Source organism: Canis lupus, chromosome 20 (assembly GCF_048164855.1).
Source record: "Canis lupus baileyi chromosome 20, mCanLup2.hap1, whole genome shotgun sequence".
Lineage (NCBI taxonomy): Eukaryota > Metazoa > Chordata > Mammalia > Carnivora > Canidae > Canis > Canis lupus.
Window position 1 is genome coordinate 52248249 of NC_132857.1, and position 9008 is coordinate 52257256.

The 9008-nt window shown below is 34.4% G+C and overlaps 1 pseudogene; it reads right to left on the minus strand.

Moving 5' to 3' along the window:
* Positions 1 to 5036: 5036 nt before the first annotated feature.
* On the minus strand, positions 5037 to 5540 carry LOC140611571 (large ribosomal subunit protein eL28 pseudogene; annotated as a pseudogene).
* Positions 5541 to 9008: the final 3468 nt, after the last annotated feature.

Sequence of the window (9008 nt, forward strand, 5' to 3'; positions counted from 1 at the left end):
GAATCATTCATTGAGCTTGTTAAAAATAGAGGTTCCCAGGTGGAACCTATACATAACATATTCTGATTCAGCAGGTCTGGGGTAGGGGCCATGCATTTGTATTCCTAGAGGCTGATGTGCTGATCCTTAAAAAAAAAAAAAAAAAAAAAAAAAAAAAAAAATCACTGGTCTACATCTTGTTTTTTTTTTTTCTCATCTTTATAATGTAGGGATGTAATTAGGCCTATCTATACTATAGCCCTAAGAAATAAGAAGCAACAATTTCCACTTTTTAAGGGGACAAAAATTTCAGTTTAGAAGTTCCATACTTTAAAATAGTAATGAAAGTTTAACTCTTATAAGCACCACATAAGAATATAGGCTGAACATTAGCACCATCACCCCGATGTGGGAATAGAAGCATTGGATGTTTACATGTCTAAAGTCATCCAGGTGGGGAAGCTTGGGTGGTTTAGTCAATGAAGTGTCCAACTCTTGATTTCTACTCAAGTCATGAACCAGGATTGTGAGATCAAGCCCTACATGGAGCCTGCTTAAAATTCTCTCTCTCCCTCTCCTCCTCCCTACTTTTCTCTCTCTCTTAAATACATACTTATATACATACATACCTACATAAAGTAAGTTATCCAGCTGGATAGTAAGAAAGTTATGACTAATCTTGTCTCTCAACACAGAGCCCTGTTTTCTGTTGTTTATATAGAGCAGTTTTTATAAGTGAACAATAACCACTCTGTAATCATTCATGGTGTTTAGAAGGGATACCTTTCTACTGCATGGGTCATACAAGCCTCTTGAATATAGCTTTGTGGTAGAGGCAGGTAATAGTGTAAAAGAAGAATAACAATAAGAAATAAAAATGATAGTGATAATAGTAAAACAAAAAGAAGCAGCTGCAAAGCACAAGAGAATTAGCATTTTCTGGAACAAGCCACTTGTCATCTTTGAACGTATCGAGACTGCTAACAAGGGGACCCCGGTCTGGACTCTTTTGCAAAAACCCTCAACCCTCTACACTCTTGGGGTATAATATATGTTTTTTTTTTTTTTTTGTTAATTGAGATGAGACACCACCTATAAATAGATTTAGCTAACACTGCAGTTCTGTACCTTCTGTCTGGACTTAATTACTGTCCCCCACCAACAAATGTTTGCTCTTACCTCACCTTCAGTATCTCAGCTGTTGAAAAGTAAATCCCCAAACATTCCTTGATTAAGTTCTTGTTTCATGCTTGTAAGTTAATATTGAGATGCTGAGCCAGAAGGTGGAGGCATTGTTAGTGACAACTAAAATGAAAAACAAAGTGAGAATTAATTTGTTCCTATAGCTGTCAATGGGGGCTCCTCTGAGGCAATGCCAGTATAATGCCAGTTGCTATATTGTGCTAAGCAGAATTGCATCAGGTTGTGCATAGCCAGCAGACACCAGCCGTTTGGCATATAATACAGTTTCAGGCCATCCGACAGGTTGGGCCTCATGATGCATTTATTTTATTTTTTGTTTCAGACATAGATGTTTTATAGATGTTTTTACATAACAGATTTTCTAAAACATTAAAACAACATGCAAATCATATTATTTGATTTCCATTATTTTTGTTGTTGCATTTTTAAATTTAATTTAATTTTTTATTTTAATTTAATTTTTTAATTTTATTTTATTTTTGTTTTGTTATTTTTGTTGTTGCATTTTTTAGCCCATTATTTATTTTTATTTTTATTTTTTATTTATTTATGATAGTCACACAGAGAGAGAGAGAGAGGCAGAGACACAGGCAGAGGGAGAAGCAGGCTCCATGCACCGGGAGCCCGACATGGGATTCGATCCCGGGTCTCCAGGACTGTGCCGTGGGCCAAAGGCAGGCACCAAACCGCTGCACAACCCAGGGTTCCCTAGCTCATTATTTTTAATCTCGAGTTAGGAAAGTTAATTTTGTAATATATTAATGAAAGTTATAAAAGACTAAATGTTCATTTTGTAAAGTGGCTCTCTGACGTGTACTCTATAGACCAATAAAACTAAATAAAAATAACAGATATAGAGTTAGCATATTTCTATTTAATCAAAATACCATTGAAAATAAAATCTCTCCTATTATAATTCTCTCATTTATCAATAGCATGAACTTTTAAAAAATAAGTAGAAGAAATATAATGTCAATTAAAAAAAATAGCCCACGAAACATAATACGATGTCTTTAGTGGGTTTTGTTTAAGATGCACCCCTGAAAACTTTGTTAACAACCTAGAAATACCAAGAACCACTGTTTGAAGAAGATAGGGTCAATGATCTGTTTACTTGAGGAGAGGGACACATGATGGGCATGCTGAAGGGGTAATTTTGTAATGAGGTAAACAATATTTCAGAGCATGTGGAAATAGGTGATCTGCTCCATGATTAAGGATAATAGAAATCCCCATACTTTCCTTAATATCAGCTGGCTAGTGTGGGTGGATCTGGCCAATAGCCCTGTCTTTTTTCTCACCAAAGGTTGAAAGGCTTGTATTTCATCACTGAGGATTTTGAGGAACATGCCCCATGTTATCACCATAATTTTTCAGTAGGAAAACAAGATTTATTTTTAAAAATGTTACTTTCCCTTAAATGTTTTCTCATGTTTCTGTCACATGAGGTTAGTGTTCTATCATGTCAGGAGCGATGGCATTTTTCAGACTGTGTATGGATTTGGCACATGAAGTTACATAATCTGGTGGAAACCCATGTGCACAGTGCAGCACAGTTTTGGGGGGGCTCTGTCTGGTCAGGACCAGAACAACTAGACTTCCTGGCCTATTGCCCCCAGGCTGTTATATTTTTGGCCTGAAGCAGTCATGTCAAGTTGGTCTGATAGTGAAAGCCTTCAGATGTTGAGCAGGATGGGTAACGTCCAATATTTGCTACTTGGCTATGATGCTCTAGACTCAACAGTAAAGGTCTAGATAAGTCCTTCATTGACCAGCTGTAGAACTCATTGTGTCCATTTTGAATCAAGGTCTTTTGAACTTTCTGGAGTCCTTTTTTAGATTTTCAAAAAGAAAGCTATATAGTCTGAATTGTGTCTGGGATGAGAACTCAGTGGGTTGAATGGTAGAGGTAGAGGTAGAGACTCTTAGTAGACAGAGCTGAGGGCAGAGGCTCTACATTATTATTTTGCATATATTGAATTCATCTATCTTATTGTGGATCATTTGTATTTTTTTAATGATGTCCATACTAGTTGCGTGGTAGCTACTCTAGTAATATGTATGTTTATAAATTGGATCTTAATGAGAAAACATTCTGATGGATTCAAAATTATTGAAGGAAATTTCAGCATTATATTTATCAATGAATGAAGGGCTTTTGGATTTGATCTATAACTTTAACTGTATTAAGTTTTTGAATGGTCATAAGAGTTGATTTGAAAATTGTTTTACTTTTTTTGTGACATTTTTCATTAATGATGACCGTTAATGATTTGGAATGTGCTTGTATCATTTTAATTAAAGATCTGATATAAAAAGTTATAGAAAGTTCTCCCTAGTACTCTTGGGCACAGGTGGGAGTTCTGCTATCCACTGGTACTCCACTGATATCACCGAGGCACCATGTCATTTCAATCCCTACCCCTATCCCCCAGCCATGAACAGAGACTGAGAGGGGAATCTGGACCAATGGCCCAAACTGTCTGTGATGCAATGGTGCCTCATATTTCCCTATTGGTGTGGCATAAGAGAAGAATAGCAAAAAATAAAGATTTATAGAAGATCCAGAATTTCATAACTTGTTATCCAAAAAAGTCCAGGTTCAATAAAAATTAACTAGTGTTACCAACGAGCAGACAAATCTCAAGTAGAATGAAAAAAGACAATTAATAGATGCCAATATCAAGAAGACAGAAATGTTACTTGGCAAAAGTTTTGAAGCAGCTATCGTAAAAACGCTTCGGTGTCCAATGACAAACACAACTGAAGCAAACAAAAAGTCTCAGCAAATAAATGGAATATTTCCAGCATATCAATAGAACATAAAAGAAAAACAAAATGGAAGTTTAGAAACGAAAAATAATATTAAATTAAAAACTCAGTTAATGGGCTCAGCAGCAGAATGGAGTGGATGCAGGAAACAATCAGTGAACTTAAATGGAGACAATAAATTTTTTTCAATCTGAATAACGTAGAGAAAAAAGACTGGCAGGAAAAAAAAATAGATCTCTGGGATTACACCTGAAGATCTAATATTCATGTCATCAGAGTCCTGGGAGATAGGGAAAATAGCTCAAGGCTGAAAGGTACACTATGTTCTGGGCCATAAAACAAACCTCAGCAAAGTTAAAAGAATTGAAGTCATCAAAGTGAGTTCCCTGATCAAAATGAACTCAAATTGGAAGACAAGAACAAGAAAATAATAGAAAAATCATCAAATATTCAACTAAAAACAGACTTCTAAATAAATTATGGGTCAAAGATAAAGTCTGAAGGAAAATAGATGGGATAAGCACTGGATATTCTACTTTATGTTGGCAAACTGAATTTTTAAAAAAGTCTGAAGGAAAATTTTAAAAAATATATTGAATGAAAATGAAAATAAAACATACCAAAATTTGTGTGACGTAACTAAATAAGTATCAAGGAGGAAATTTGTAGCATTAAATACGTGAGAAAAAGAGAGTGCACCTCAAAACAATAATTTTAACTCCTACCTTAAGGACGTAAAAGAAGAAGAGCAAAAATAAACATAAATCAAGCAGATAAAGGGATACAACAACAGAAATTAAATGGAAAGGAGAAAAACAATAAAACAAAAATTATTTTTGGAAAGGACCAATAAAATTTACCCATTGATTAGAAAAAAAAAGGCAAGGCATAAAAAATCAATATACATAGTCAACTGGGGATATCACTTTAGATCCTGCAGACATAAAAAGGGAAATAGTCAAACACTGTAAATTACTCAGATAAATTTGAAATGGATAAAATGGATCCATTTCTTGAAAAATACTGCCACAAATGTCTAAATATGAAATAGATAATTTAAATAATTGCAGCCAACCTCCGCCTCACCCCCACCAGGTGGTTGGCTTTGGAGGTGGGAGTAGGTGGTCAGGAGCTCTTGGTCCAGCCAGCCCCTTCCTCTTCACCATCACAGGCTTCTGGCTTCACAGGATGGCCCTGGCTCTGTGAATGGCCACCATGCCCAAATCTGGGCAGTACTTGTTTTTGCAGATCTTATGACTGCTGCTGCTGCTGAGGGTGACTGGTGCATTCTTGCTGATGCTTCTAGTCCCTACATGGGAAGTGGTGGGTTTTCACTGGCCCCAACTCCACTTTATGACCACCACTACAGTCTGCTGTGGACCACTGGCTGCATGACCACAGTGGTGAATCAGCCTGTTGTAGCGGAATGAGTTGTGAGCCTTCAGGTTACTGGGTTCCACGCTGTCTGTCTGCTTGTTCCTCTTGATCAGGAAGCTGGAGCAGTTCTGTGCAGCCATCCTTCGGAGATGGGAAGACTTGACAGCAGCTCCTTTCACTCCTATAGCCAGAGAGGGAAAGAATCCCATAGTCCTGCGACTATTAAGAAAATTGAATTTACAATTTAAAAACTCATGAAAAAGGAGTCACCAAGCCCAAACCATTTTACTGGCAAATCCCATTGAATTTTTAAGAAGGAATTAAAACAAATTGTGTACAGTCTCTTCCAGGAGAGAGAAGGCAAGGGACTACATCCTAATTCATTTTATGGAGCTAGTATCACACTGATACTAAAACTATACAAAGAAAATAAAGAAAAAGAAAACTACATTCTGATATCCTTCATTAGACACAAAAATTAGATGCAAAAATCTGTAACATATTAGCAAATGGAATTAGGTAATATATATGAAGAATTAGGTGCCACAGTCAAGTGGGGTTTATTACAGTGATGCAAGATTGGTTCAGTCTTCAAAAGCTATTAGATGATCCACCATATTAGCAGGCTAAAGAAAAACCATATGATATCAATTGATATGGAAAATGGGTTTGACCAAAATTCAACACTATTCGTAACAAAAACGCTCAGAAAAAATGGAGAAGAGGGAACTTGCCTCAACTTGGTAAAGACCATCTATAAAAAAATCTACAACCAATACTTAATGGTGGAGAATTTGAATGCTTTCCTCCTACGATTAGGAAGAAAGCAAAGATATCTGCTCTTATATAGTCAACATGGTTCTGGAAGTCCTAGTCAATGCAATAAGGTTAGCAAAGGAAATAAATATACAGATTGTAAAAGAAGCGATACAGTGCTTCCCATTTGCAGATGATGTGATTGTCTATACAAACATCTCAAAGATTCTACTAAAAATTCCTAGAAAATAAGTTAATTCATCAAGCTTTCAGGATACAAGATAAACATCCAAAAGAGTATTTGTCTCTCTATATGTTAATGATAAACACAAAAAAATAATATTTAATCCTATAATCCTACTTAAAATTGTTTAAAGAGAAATAATTAGATGTGAACCTAAAACAATATGTGTAGGACTTACATGCTGAAAAATACAATATGCTGATGAAATAAATCAAAGATCTAAACAAATATATATATATATATATATATTTGAACAGAATATATATATATATATATATATATATATATATATATATTCTGTTCAAGGTTTGGAAGACTTAACATAGTGAAGATTTCAATTGTCCTTAAACTGACATCTAGGTTACGTGCATTTCTTATTAAAATCAAACAAAATTGTTTTGTAGACATAGAGATTATTTATTGTAAAAGTTATATAAAAAGGCAAAGAAACTATAGTAGTTAACATAATTTTTAAGAAGAAGAATAAAAAGGGAGGAATCAGCCTACCTAATTTCAAAACTTATTATATAGCCACAGTACTGAAGACTGTGTAGATATATACAGGTCAATGGGACACAATTAAGAGCCCATAAGTAGATCACATAAATTGTTCAACTGACTTTTTGCAAAAATGCAAAAGCAATTCAATGGAGGAAGGACAGCCTTTTAAACTAAAGATGCTAGACTAATTGGACATCTATAGACAAAAATATAACCTTTACCTAAATCTCAGATCTTAGATAAAAATTATTTCAAAATACATCATGGACTTAAATATGAAAAAAAATTATAAAACTTTTAGAAAAAATATAGGAGAAAATAGTTGGAAACTAAAAACATGTTTTATAGAAGGGAAAATGAATTACATTTGAGCAAAATAAAAACTTTTGCTCTGCAAAAGATACTCTTGAAAAGTTAAAAAAGACAAGTTACAGACTTGGAAAAAATACTTGCAAACCACATATCTTACAAAAAAATAATGCCTATACATGTAAAGAATTCTCAAAATTCAATAGTAAAAAAAAATAAGTAGTCCAATTAGAAAATAGGCAAAAGATCAAACATTTCACTGAAAAAAGATATGTAGACAGCAAATTAATGTGTTCAATAATATTCAGCATAATCAACCACTAGAGAATTGCAAATTAAAAACAAAAGATATCACCTCCAGAATGACTATAATTTTAAAAAAATAGTGATAAAACAGGGCACCTGGGTGGCTCAGTTGTTGAGCATCTGCCTTCAGCTCAGGTCATGATCCAGGGTCCTGGGATCAAGTCCTGCATCAGGCTCCCTGCAGTGAACCTGCCTCTCTTTCTGCCTACGTCTCTGCCTCTCTCTGCATGTCTCTCATGAATAAATAAATAAAATCTTAAAAAAATAGTGATAAAACTAAATATTTATGAAGATGAGGATACATTGTTGGTGGGAACGTAAAATGGTATAGCTGCTCCATAAAAGAGTTTGGCAGTTTCTTAAGGAAATTTAACATGCAAGTACCATACAACCCAGTAATTGCACTTATGGGCATTTATCACAGAGAAATAACAATTTATATTCATATGAAACCCTGTATATAAATGTTCACAACATCTTTATTCATAACAGCCATGTACTAGAAACAACCAGGTTGTCTTTCGGTGAATGAATGAACAATCTGATGTGCATGGCGGTAGTGAATACTACTTAGCAGTTAAAAATGAATGAACTATTGACCCACGGAACAACTTGGATGAATCTCAGAGAATTATGCTGAGTGAAAAAAAGATGTTTCCAAGCGGTTACATACTGAATTATTCCCTTTATATAACATTCTTGAAATGACAAAATTGTGTAACTGGAGAACATATTAGTGGTTTCCATAGCGTAAGAATGAGGGGATGGAAACTATGAAGAGAAATAGGAGAAATTCTTGTAATGATAGAAATTTCCTGTGTCTTGGCTGTATCAGTGTCAATATCCTGGTTGTGATACGGTCCTATAGATTTGCAAGATGATACCATTGGGGAAAACTGAGTAAAAGGAACATGAGACCTCTAAATAGTATTTCTTACAGCTTTATGTGTATCTACAGTTTTTTTCAACTCAAAAAAATTTTAATTAAAGTTATAGGAGCAAGTTCAACTTTCTCAGAAATGTAAGATTTTACCCAAAAGTTTAAAAAATTCAGTATTTAATACATCCCCAAATATCTTGAATTTGTTCTTATCATCAGTGTATAACATAAAGAAAAATATAATTAAATGTTTTTACTAAACTCAATATGGATGTGCATCAGGTTTATTCCAGTTTGCCCCAAATGTGTTTCAAAGAAACCAAGATTTGTATCATAAGAGGAAAAAAATTCACAAGGAAAGAATTTTAAAAAATTAAATAAAAATTTTAAAAAAGGAAATAAAGAGTTTTTTTAAATCACTTTTTGCAACCTCACTAAGCAAAAACCAAATAACAGTACAAACAGATATTGTACAAATGGATACCCCTGGATATTAAGTGGAACCTGATGTGGTACAACAGGGAACACACAGCACCATCCATGAGCTGTTTTTGCCTCACAAATACCACCCAAACTATTACTATGACCCTATTTAAAAGTCTGTCTCTATCCATCTGTTTATGGGAAACCTGGAGATAAAGAAGAGGTTATGTGACAATGTAGGGAAATAATCACACACCT